The 13,071-nt window shown below is 41.6% G+C and overlaps 1 pseudogene; it reads right to left on the reverse strand.

The window, feature by feature from the left end:
* Window positions 1–2,673: 2,673 nt before the first annotated feature.
* Window positions 2,674–3,756, reverse strand: LOC136311824 (L-lactate dehydrogenase A chain pseudogene; annotated as a pseudogene).
* Window positions 3,757–13,071: the final 9,315 nt, after the last annotated feature.

The raw sequence follows: 13,071 nt of genomic DNA on the forward strand, positions 1-13,071 counted from the left end.
GCAACAGAGCGACCCCCCGAGGGGCAGAGCATCGCCCCCTGGTGGGCAGAGCGTCGCCCCCTGGTGGGCGTGCCGGGTGGATCCCAGTCGGGCGCATGCGGGAGTCTGTCTGACTGTCTCTCCCGTTTCCAGCTTTGGAAAAATACAAAAAAAAAAAAAAAAAAAAAAAAAAAGCACACACTGCAATATGTACCGCCTTACAGAGCTGCTCCTGCTGGGAGGATGATGGGATAGAGGGAATATCAGGCTAGGAGGGGGCTGGGAAGAGAGGAAAGTAATTTTTGGCAGAAAGTGGGGAAGGGCACTCAGATGGGAGTAAATTGTGAGTTGGAGGACAGACCATGTCAGTTGTGTTTCGGGAATAGTAAGGTTGTCATAATGAAGCAGACCTTCCTGAAACACAACAGTAAAATGTGAGGCTCAACAGTATACACTGTGATGAAGACTAGGCTGCAAGTAATTTGAGAATCTGAAACAAATGCAAAACTGTCTAGATTTAATGTAGGGAGCAAGAGTAAGATTAGGTAATTTGGGTTTATAATTACTTAAAATAATGATAATTGAATTAATTATCATTGGAGGGCTAACTATGTATGAAGTATTGTTTCAGAACATCCTAAAATGGTCTTCCTGTATTTTCTCTTCTGCTAATTTTATCTTCGACATAGCAGCCACAGTAATTTAAAATTTTTTCAAATTTATTTTATTACTATTCTTCTTATTATTATTTTGAGAGAGAGGCAGGGAGAGAGAGAGAGACTGGAACATCAAGTTGCTTCTGTATGTGCCCTGACCAGGGAATCTAACAGCAACCTCTGTGCTCTGGGAAAATGCTCCAACCAACTGAGCAATCCAGCAGGGCCTTGGTAATTATTTTTTAAAAAAATGCAAATCTGGTTATGTTCTTGACTCCTCCATGACTCTTCAAATCCTTCACCAGCTTCTCTTTGCTCTTACAGAAATGACCCAAATGTTTTATGTGACTTACTAGGTCCTGCCAGATCTGGCTCCAGCCTCTTCTTCTATCCGAGTACTAACCAGGCCCGACCCTGCTTAGCTTCCGAGAGCAGATGAGATCGGGCGCATTTAGGGTGGGATGGCCATAGACTCCAGCCTCCTCAGCTTCAGTTCTTGCTCTCCTTTTGGTCCCTTAATACAAGTCCTGCCCTCTCCTGCTTTGGTGCTTTACAGATGCTCTTTATTATTATTATTATTTTTTTCATTTTTCCGAAGCTGGAAATGGGGAGGCAGTCAGACAGACTCCCGCATGCACCCGACAGGGATCCACCCGGCATGCCCACCAGGGGGCGATGCTTTGCCCCTCTGGGGCGTCGCTCTGTTGCGTCCAGAGCCATTCTAGCGCCTGAGGCAGAGGCCACAGAGCCATCCCCAGCGCCCAGGCCATCTTTGCTCCAATGGAGCCTCGCTGCGGGAGGGGAAGAGAGAGACAGAGAGGAAGGAGAGGGGGAGGGCTGTAGAAGCAAATGGGTGCCTCTCCTGTGTGCCCTGGCCGGGAATCGAACCCGGGACTCCTGCATGCCAGGCCGACGCTCTACCGCTGAGCCAACTGTCCAGGGCCTTTGTTTTTTATTATTTTCACTGTTCAAGGTTTATTTGGTATTTTAGTTGATATGACACTCGGATTGTTGGCTGCATTATTTATATGTAGACTTTTTGCTTTATGGCAATGTATACTAATCTGTTACAGAGTTCACAAAAAAAGATCCTTTAGGACAGTTATGCACAAGACATGCAGTATTGGCTTTATACTTTGGATTCCAGGATGTGATTGATTAGAGGAATAAAAAGTTGGACCAGGTATGTTGGGTAAAGGAACCACAATTATATAACACTCAGTGAACGCATGTCTAGTATGAAGGGCAACTGTAGTGTGTGCAATGTTGGCAGTGGTGCCTTTGAGGAGGTGGAACTATTATTTCACACTAACCAGTTTAAGACTACACAAGATAAGTACCATCCTGCATCAGAATACAGATGCAGGGTTTCTGTATCTGTAGGAATCTGATGTTTTTAGTCGCAGATCAGATAAAAAGGACAATATGCACAATCTCCAACTAAAATCCTATTGTTGCCTAGACCAGGGGTCCCCAAACTACGGCCCGCGGGCCGCATGCGGCCCCCTGAGGCCATTTATCCGGCCCCCGCCGCACTTCTGGAAGGGGCACCTCTTTCATTGGTGGTCAGTGAGAGGAGCATAGTTCCCATTGAAATACTGGTCAGTTTGTTGATTTAAATTTACTTGTTCTTTATTTTAAATATTGTATTTGTTCCCATTTTGTTTTTTTACTTTAAAATAAGATATGTGCAGTGTGCATAAGGATTTGTTCATAGTTTTTTTTGTGTTTTTTTTTAAATTTTAATTTTTTAATTTTTATTTTATTCATTTTAGAGAGGAAAGGGAGAGACAGAGGAGAGACAGAAGGGGGGAGGAGCAGGAAGCATCAACTCCCATATGTGCCTTGACCAGGCAAGCCCAGGGTTTCGAACCGGTGACCTCAGCATTTCCAGGTCAATGCTTTATCCACTGCGCCACCACAGGTCGTCAGGCTTTATTGTTTTTTTATAGTTGGGCCCTCCAACAGTCTGAGGAACAGTGAACTGGCCCCCTGTGTAAAAAGTTTGGGGACCCCTGGCCTAGGCAGTGAAGTGGTACATTAGAGGACTTTAAAATTGCAGCTCCTTCTGGATCCCCCAAAGGGTATCTGCACTCCTCTTCAAACGGGCCTCTTCCTCAGGTGTCAGAGTCACCTTCACAACATCAGAGATGCCATTTTGTCCCAGGGTGTAAGGAACACTAAGGAAGACATCTTTTATTCCATAGAGACCCTGAATCATGGTGGAAATTGGATGCACCTGCCTAAGATTCTTCATCATACTTTCTGCTAAATCTGCTACAGACAGTCCAATGGCCCAGGATGTGGAGCCTTTCAGTTTGATTCCTTCATAAGCTTTTTCAATCACCTGCTCGTGAACCTCTTTCCACTGTTCCTTATCTGCATCAGTGCCTAACTCAGGGTGCAGATTCTTTAGGGAGACACCAGCCACATTCACTCCACTCCATACAGGCACACTAGAGTCTCCGTGCTTCCCAAGGACCCATCCATGGCAGCTTAATGGGTGGACTTCCAGCCTTTCCCGCATTAGGTAATGGAACCAGGCTGAATCCAGATTGCAACCACTTCCAATAACACGGTTTGGAGGAAAGCGACTTATCTTCCAAGCCACATAGGTCAAGACATCCACTGGATTGGAAACAATAAGCAGTTTGCAGTTGGGACTGTATTTTACAACATTAGGAATGATGAATTTAAAGATGTTCACGTTACGCTGGACCAAATTAAGATGGCTTTCTCCCTCTTGTTGATGTGCCCCAGCTATAACAATAACCAGCTTGGAGTTTGCAGTCACATTATAATCTTTGCCAGAGACAATTTTTGTCCTGCTCTCTAAGGAAAAGGCTGCCATGTTGGAGATCCATCATCTCTCCCTTTAATTTATCTTCCATGACATCAAAAAGAGCAAATTCATCTGCCAAGTCCTTCATTAAGATGCTGATGGCACAGGCCATGCCCACAGCACCAACCCCAACAACTGTAATCTTATTCTGGGGGGCTTGTTCTTCCTTAAGAAGATTCACAATCAGCTGATCCTTGAGAGTTGCCTTATTGGACTTAGAACCAAAAGGAATCGGGAGGGCAGGTGTCGGTGATGCGCGGCACTGGATCCAAACTTGGCAGCAGCGGCCCCGGTACTGCTCTTTCTTATTCTTGACAGCTCCTGCTTGCCCCTCTTGGCCTGTGACAATGCCTTGTCCTTCACATCTCCATTTAAATGACACTTTGTCAGGGAAGCCTAGGTTAGGTTCTACATTTACCTCTCTTATATTATGAAGAACCATGAAGGTACATAAAGTGAATCTCTTTTTAAGAACTGACTATTCATCTGCTGAGAGTGAAGTTGACTGAATGCCTTCTCGTGGTGCCTTCAGGACCTGCCTTAGCTTTCTAGCCAAGGCCACATCCGAACACCCCTAATCTAATGACCAGACATAGCAGGTGGTCCCAGGGCCTGGTTATTTCTGTTCAATGTGGGATTCCTGTCACGGGGAGTCTTTATTCCTAAGTCCCTCTTGAACTGCCTGAGCCTTTAACGGATCTGCTTTACAAACTGAGGCTCTTCCTGCTCAAGTCTGCTTCCTTTGCCCTTAACGTTTCTCAGACATTAACCCCAATAAATTTCTTATATGTCTAATTCTGTTTTTGCATCTGCTCCCTGAAGGACCCAAGTGACATATAACACTTATCAATATTTAAACTTATATTTTTATTTGTGTACCATCTAAGGTCTACAGCACACTGAAAAATTCATGAGGACAGGGGTCACTTCTATACTTGAAATTATATTCTTAGTTGTCCAAAATACATAAAGCCCTCAAAAACTACTGATGTCTAGAAAGTAAACTTTTACATGCATTATCTCACTTAATTCTTTGAAAGAACATCTATTATTATGCCGTTTAGGAGATGAGAAAACTGAGTGACATAGATTAACTTGCCCAAATTTGATTTTAGATGTATCTGATGTCAAAGATCTGAACCTCTGCTTAATTTCCTTCCTGAGCAGGTGAAGAAGAGGATCAAATGATTTTTTCAACTAGGACGTTTGGGTTTTTACCTTTCTATTTCTTGTACCTACCAAATATTGTAGGCTTGATTTGAAAAGGGATCTTACCTAATTAATTTTTATATTTCTAATAGTGCCTGACACATAAAAATGCTCACTTTATGTGGAGTAAACTGGACGGGCAGTGGAGGTCAGGGATAATGCTTAAAGATGATTCTTACTGCCTCCATGGATGCCAATAGAGGATTATGACTCAACTCTATGGATTCTCAAGAGGAATTGATGCCCAGGACTCTGGAGCACAGCTTTCTTTGATCATAATTCTCCTCCCCCATGTCTGAATGTATAGGGCAGTGTTCTCTGTAAAGTTTCCATTTGAGCTGCAAAGAGAAATCAGTGCATCCGAAAGCCAATCATTTTTCCTCTTGACTTCAGAGTTGTGATGCATTTGGTACAGCTAAGAATGAATTATTGCAGCAGAGCCTTGAAAGGACTTTAGAAAAAGATTTAGCCTGTTTATTTTGTAGGGGGAGAAATTGAAGCTGAGAAAGATAAAGCAACTTCTTAAGTGGCTGAGGTAGAACTGGAACGAGATCACACGTTTCTGCATTTCTGATTTCCAGCCTGTGGAAAAAACTGAAGCCCTTTATTTTGCTTCCTAGCAGTAAGGCTGAATGTTACTTCAGAGAGAGTCATGCAACCACATTTTGCTGGGATGTGGACCAGGGGGAGAGGATTGGGCCATGAGGGTGAAATGAGGTTCTAGAATAGCAAGCAGTACTGTGGAAAGATCCATGTTTCCTAGGCAATTCTGGTTTCTGAAAATAAGATATACTCACTGTAAAGAAAAGTCTAAGTGCTTGGCTACCGAGTTACCTAATCTAGTTTGATCTTATTGTTGGAAAGTCTGACTAAATTAGAGTTCTCCTGCACAACTTTCTCAAGCCTTTAGTAGTTTTGGTCTAAAGCAATCAATGCTTTCTTTCAAGGAGCTCTTGCCACTGTGCTGACATTGTCTCTGGGTGAATATTTGTACCCTGGTGTTATTTTTATTTTATAAATAAAAAAAAGAGAGAGAGAGAGGAGTCATAAATAGGTTTTGTCATAGGTCAAACCATCTCAATATGAGGAGCAATCTCTGTTTATAAGGGTCAAAAGGATTCTCAGATAGGCTAGCTGGGTCAGGTATCCCTAGTTCTCTGCCAGCCACTGGTCCTCCCTGGTGCCTGTCAGCCTGCCAATAGCCAGTGCCGCAACTCTCTCAGTGCCCGTCATTATCCTGGTTGGCAAGGAGGCCCTGCTGGGTTTGGAGAGAGTCAGGGCACAGGGCCAGTCAAGATGAGAGGTCACAGAGAAGTAAAGAAAAAAAAAATCCTGGGTAAATGCATCAAAACAGTGCTGAGAGCAAAACTCTGGCTATGGACTGAGGATTGGCAAGAAATCAAAATAGTCTTGTTCAAGGTCAGAGCAGTGAGAACATTCTCAAGTTGGAAACTGAAATCAATTCTTCTTCCCTTTCAGCCTGGCAGCTGCATCTGATGGGTACCTAGGAAACTGGAGCGCTAGGAAAAAGCAAAAGGGCCCCAGACACAGGCTGGAACCAGAAAGGAGCCCATTCTTTGACCCTTGTCATGGGCCCCTGCTAATAAAGGCAGAGCCACTCCATGGCCCTGTGAAGGGCATCATAGAAGTATCTACTTTTGTAGGTTCCCATTTTCATCATGGTTAGTTTTTCATATGTTTGTTTTTTAAATCTAGGAATCATATGTCCTTGTAGCTACAGGGATGTTTTGGTGAGAGAGAGGATAGGAAGAGACACTTCGTCTATACAAAGATGAAAATGCAGGACAGGGAAACTGCTGCATTTCCTACCAGAGTCAGTTCTTTCCAAGACAAGCCCAAGTGTTTTGGATTGATGAGCAAGAGGAAGGGAAGTGGGAGCTATAGGAAAATAAAAGCCCTTTTCTCTCTCTTCTGCTGCACCACTTGGTGGAGTGCACAAGGTGAATGTAATTTATGGCTAAGAAGGGGGTGAGGGAAAATAATGTTCAAAGAAAAGTATCACAGAATGACAATTTCTAGAGGTAGAATAAAATCTATTAAAATTTTAGTGTGAAAGACATTTTCACACACATATAATTTAGGTAGATCGTAAATGAGCAAATAAACTGAAAAGGGAAAGGGAGAGAGAGAGAGAGAGAGAGAGAGAGAGAATACAGTGGTCCGAGCAAGGAGGATGGAGGAAGACCTGACAGCCTCTATAATGGAAAAGAAAGAAGATGTGGTGAAGGCTGGGAATCCACCCTTCCACATTTCAGCTCAATGAACACTTACTGAACACCAATCAGGCGCCATGCATTATGCAGGGCAATGGGCATTCACAAGCTGACAAGATAAAAGTGATACCACTAATGAGTTCACATTTTAGAAGAGGGGATGGATATGTTCACAAACAACCTCAAAACAAGGCATAATGTAAAAGATTCAGCAGAGGTACAAGCTGTATGCTACAGAAGTCGGGAAGCTGAGAATAATTCCATCTAGCACAGGGGTCCCCAAACTACGGCCTGCGGGCCGCATGCGGCCCCCGGAGGCCATTTATCCGCCCCCCTGCCACACTTCCGGAAGGGGCACCTCTTTCATTGGTGGTCAGTGAGAGGAGCACATTGACCATCTCACTAACTAAAAGAAGGCTCATAGTTCCCATTGAAATACTGGTCAGTTTGTTGATTTAAATTTACTTGTTCTTTATTTTAAATATTGTATTTGTTCCCGTTTTGTTTTTTTACTTTAAAATAAGATATGTGCAGTGTGCATAGGGATTTGTTCATAGTATTTTTTATAGTCCGGCCCTCCCATGGTCTGAGGGACAGTGAACGGGCCCCCTGTGTAAAAAATTTGGAGACCCCTGATCTAGCAGATCATGGAAACCCTCTTGGAGAAGGTGACATTTGATATGGAATTCAAAAGATGACTTTCTTTTCTTTTGTTCTGTGCATCGAGTTGAATAAATTTATTAGTTTAAGAAAATTAAATTTATCTATTTTGCCTTATAACAACAGCCTCAGCAATATGTGTGATGGATGACATTGGGGGATATTATCATCATCTGTCAGAGCTAAGGTCTGCATTCAGTTGTCAACAGCCATGCAATGGGTTTTTTGGAAAGGAGAATGCAGAATCTGAGAAGAACCCAACAAACTACAATAAGAACCAGGAACTTCTCCAGGGCAACTGAATAACACATTATTGAAGAAGGGCAATATTGTCCCTTCCCCCATAATATGCAGCTATTGTATCCTGTGATCACAGCTTAGATCATATTTATAATTCACTGTTATTTTTAATGTGAGGCAGCTTTAAGAACATAGCAAGTATTAAAGTCAGAGGTTAGAGGTTAAACATCCCAGGGAAGCAAACTTTTCCTGTAAAGCCTAGATAGAAAACGTGGTCTTTGCAGGTCACGTGGTCTCTGTTGCAACTACCCAACTCTGCCATGACAATGTGGAAAGCCGCCATAGGCAACATGTAAATGATGAATGTGGTCATGTTCTAACAAAACTTGATTTACAAGGCAGTGACCTGGATTTGGTTCTAGGACCATCATCTGTTGACCCTTGCTTCCAACCATCAGTTTAACCTGACTCTTCTCAACCTTCCGCCCTCCCACTTCCACAACACACAGGGAAGGGGAGGTGACCATTAAATCCTAGCCCTTCTTTCAACACCCCTCCTCCTCATTCATATTTTCTAACCCATCATTTCCTTTTTATATTTTAAAATAAGAACATTCTATCCCTACTTTATAACCTAAATTTCCTTCTCCATTTTTTTTTTCCTACCTCTAGCCAGGCGTATCTTAATAGTTACACCGATTAATCTTCTCATTCTTAGCAACAACTGTGGCTAAGCTGCTCTGGAAACAGAATTTCTAGTGCTCTATCCTGAAATGTGGCATAGGTTGCTAGTTGTTAACCTCAATATCAACTCTTCTTATTCCTTAGTAATGTAACTCCCAATATTTACCTAGGGCTTACAGCCACCTGGAATATAGACATTTCCCAGTCTCCGTGTAGCTGAGTATGACCAGGTGATCAAGTTGTAACTAATGTGACATAAACAGAAATATTGTGCAGCACCCTTCCAGGGAACTGTTTTAAAAGACAGTTCAAGCATGTCTTCTCCCATTCTTCATCTTTTTCTCCATGATGCTACATGAAAAAATGATGCGATGACAACTTCAACCATCCTCTTGGACCTTGAGGACAGGGAGTTTGTCATTAGGATGTCAAAACAGTGTGCTGGAAGGAGCAATGATACTTGAGGATTATGGATTTTCATACTAGTCTTGGATCAATTTACTTTTACTTGATGGAGAAATAAACTCCTACCTTGTTTGAGTCACTGTTACTTGAAGCTATACCTAATCCTAATGAATTTATTCATTCAGATGCTTTCAAATTTTAAATATGGATTTTGATTTTTTTTTTAAACATAGACTGAGATTGCACTTCATTGCAGTTCTTAAAATGGCTATTTTTAAAGACAATAGTCATTTTTAAGATTTAAATCGTTGAATATTTATGATCGCTAAATGTGACAGAAAAGGGTACAGCACAGGTGTCTATTTGAATTTGTTGGAAGTTTGTACTGTAGCTTGTAAATTTTCATTGCTTCTTATGAATTCAAGTAACGAATAGAGACAACAACTGAGATACATTTACTAAGTGGTCCGGGGATCTGGAGCCTGCCCGGTGCTCTTATCAACAATTGTTAAAGCAACAGGGCAAAGGTCACACTTTCTGAACAGGATAAACTGACTCCATCAGGGTGTTTGAACAGAGCAGTCCCTCACTGAGAGCAGTTCACTCATTGCCTATTTGCACTCCAGATTTGTAATCTGCAGCAATGTTCCCTACCCACTCCTCGCACCCTAAGCTTGCTCTTCAAGGCCAGCTTCTTGTGCATGGTAGGCTATATGTTGTATAATAGGACAAGGGAATCCCATAGGTATCGATTCTTTTTTTTTTTTTTTTAGGTGAGAGGAGGGAAGATAGTGAGGTGGACTCCCACATGCACCTTGACTGGGATCTACCCGACAACCCCATCTGGGGCTAATACTCGGATACTGAGTTATTTTTAGTGCTTGAGATTGTTGCGTTCCTATGAAGCTATCCTCAGCACTCAGGGCCACACTTGAACCAATCGAGCCACTGGCTGCAGGAGAGGAAGAGGGAGAGAAGGGTGAGTAAGGGAGGGGAGAAGCAGTTGGTCACTTCTCCTATGTGCTCTGACTGGGAATCAAATCTGGGACAGCCATACAAGTGGCCGCCAATCTATCCACTGAGCCAGCTCTTTGGAGAGGAGCATGTTCTTTGGTCACCAATCATACTGCCTGAGTTCTCACACTGCTGTTGGAGTTCCCTACCAGGGGAGGCTCCGCAGAGCAGTTCTCTTCTGTTTAATACTCCAATACTGAGCAGCAGCATTTATCTTTTCCTTCTTTGCCCTTGGTATGGTGTTCCATGCCATGGTGATTTGTAAGACACAGGACAGACGCAAAAAGGTTAGATGCTGGCCTTGTTTTTCTCTCTCTGCTGTTAGCTGGACAAGCTGGGAACAAAGATTGCCCCCTTGCTGCTGTGCTTTACTTAAGAAAATAAAAAGTAATAAACCACTATTCTTTACTTTCATTCCTCAGAAATCCCCTAAGGTAGTGGCCACAAAGTTCCTGAAATACCTGTTTTTCAGGGGCCCAATGTATCCCAGCCCATGGCCTATCTTCCTAGGTTTTCTTCCTCAACCCCATACTTCCTCCTTGTACTAAGATGGTGAGGGGCTACTTACTGCTCCTCACTTTGATAACAGATCAGAGACAGTGAGTGCCATACCTTCTTTGGGTTTACTCCTTGACACTCCATTCCTGGTACCAATTTCAGGTTAAGTTCTTTTCTTGCAAGGAACAGAGACAAATAAGAAAGAAGAGTGGCTATTCTAAGGATATATTTGGACTATAACCGAGCCTGGGAAACTGTTGGGAGTCCCAGCAGTCCCAGAGATGTATGGCTTCTCTAAATAATGTCGTCTCTGCTGCTTTCTTTTTGGTCTCCTGATTACCTTTCTCTTCATTCATTCATTAAATATTTATGGATCACTCACCATGTAGCAGGTACTGCTCTAGGTACCAAGAATGCAGCAGTGAACAAAACAGACAAAATCATGGAGTTCAACAAATAATAAAAATGTAAAGTCAAATGCTACGAAAACAAGCAAATCAGGGTAAGAAGACAGAGAGCAGCATGATGCTATTTTAGACAGAATGGCCAGAAGTAGCTCTGAGGAGGTAAAATTTGAGCACAGACCCAAATGAACTGAGAGAGGGAGCCATGAGGGAAGGATGCTCCTGAAGCAGAAAGAGCAAGTGCTAGGATCCTAAAGCAAGTATGCACTTGTCTAGTTAGAGGATCAACACAGAAATCAGCTGTGGCTAGAGTGCTGAGAGCAGGGAGGAAATTGATAGAGAATAGCTACCCATGAGCCAGATTATGTAGGGCCCTGTGGGGCATGATAACAACAGTCATGATTAGATTTACAGTTTAAAGGTCGTTCTGGCTCTTGTGTGGAGACTAAGATGTATGGGAGCAGAGAAAACAGTAAAAGCAGAGAAGCCAGTCAAGAGGCTAATAAAGCAATCCAGAAGAGAGATGATAACACAAGCATGCTACTGCTGGGGACGTAGGAGCTGGATGAACTGGGATAAATTTTGAAGAATTTGCTTGTGTATTGAATATTAAATATGAAGGGAAAGAAAAGAGATCAAAGATTTTTTTTTTTCCTGAGAAGGAAAACATTGGAGGAAGAATAAAACAGGGATATTAAGATTTTGGTTATGCCAAAAAGCCCTTCAATAGAAGACTGGATAAAGAAGATGTGGCACATATACACTATGGAATACTACTCAGCCATAAGAAATGATGACATCGGATCATTTATAGCAAAATGGTGGGATCTTGATAACATTATAAGGAGTGAAATAAGTAAATCAGAAAAAAACAAGAACTACATGATTCCATACATTGGTGGAACATAAAAATGAGACTAAGAGACATGGACAAGAGTGTGGTGGTTACCAAGGGTGGGGGGGGAGGGAGGACATGGGAGGGAGGGAGGGAGAGAGTTAGGGGGAGGGGGAGGGGCACAGAGAACTAGATAGAGGGTGACGGAGGACAATCTGACTTTGGGCGAGGGGTTTGCAACATAATTTGATGACAAAATAACCTAGACATGTTTTCTTTGAATATATGTACCCTGATTTATTAATGTCATCCCATTACCATTAATAAAAATTTATTAAAAAAAAAAAAAAAGAAAAAAAAAAGATTTTGGTTATGGTAGATTTTATTCTCATATTGATGAGTTCATTTTAATCTCTGAAAGCATCTGTTACTTCTCAGTAACATTTCTGTAGCATTTAAAGATAGTAAATTGAGAATGTCAGTTGAGATACTTGTGGCGTAGCAACAAATACAATTTGGAGTTAGATAAGTCATAATTTTCATGATCCTTAGCAAGTTTCGTAAATAAAAATATTAAAATAACAACAGCAAATATTTGACTAGCACTTACTATTTGTCAAACACTATTACAAATCCTATACATTCTGGTCCTCAAAACAACCTTGAGGGAAACAGGCACAGAAAGGCTTTTGACTTGCTGTCGATCACATGGCTAGTGGTGAAGCTAATACAGTGTAGAAACCTATGTGGTGCTCTGAGTCATTACGCTCTGCTACCTCATGTGGTTTTGTCCTTTAATCTATTAATATAGTTTAGTACATTGACCAATTTACATATAAAGCTACCCATGCATTCCTGGGGTGAATCCCACTTGATTGTGATGTACAATATGATTCTGTTTTCTGTTATTGTAAGTTGAATCTGCATTCATAAGGCATCTTTGTCTGTGGTTTTCTTTTGGGGGATTTTCTTTGCTATTAGGATACTACTGGCCTCATAGAATCAATTAGAACAAATTTACTCCTATTTTGAGGGGAAGAATTTGTGAAGAATTGATGAAGGACTTTGCGGGGAATTTGTCAATTACTAATTATATCTCTTGTTATATATAAATCTCTTCAGATTTCCTATTTCTTCTCAAGTCAGTTTTGATAGTCTGTGTCTTACTAGGAACTTGTCCATTTTAATCTTCATTATGCATTTTACTAGTATAAAATTGTTTATAGTCTTCATTTATAATACCCTTATTTCTATAAGGTCAAGAGTAATGGCCCCTCTTTTATTTCTGATTTCAGTAATTTGGATATTCTCTCTCATTTTTTTCTTGGTCAGTTACAAAAGATTTATCAATTTGTTGAATTTTTCAAAGAATCAACTTTTGATTATGTTTATATTCTGTATTGTTTTTCTA

The sequence above is a fragment of the Saccopteryx bilineata genome, chromosome 8 (genome assembly GCF_036850765.1).
Source record: "Saccopteryx bilineata isolate mSacBil1 chromosome 8, mSacBil1_pri_phased_curated, whole genome shotgun sequence".
Lineage (NCBI taxonomy): Eukaryota > Metazoa > Chordata > Mammalia > Chiroptera > Emballonuridae > Saccopteryx > Saccopteryx bilineata.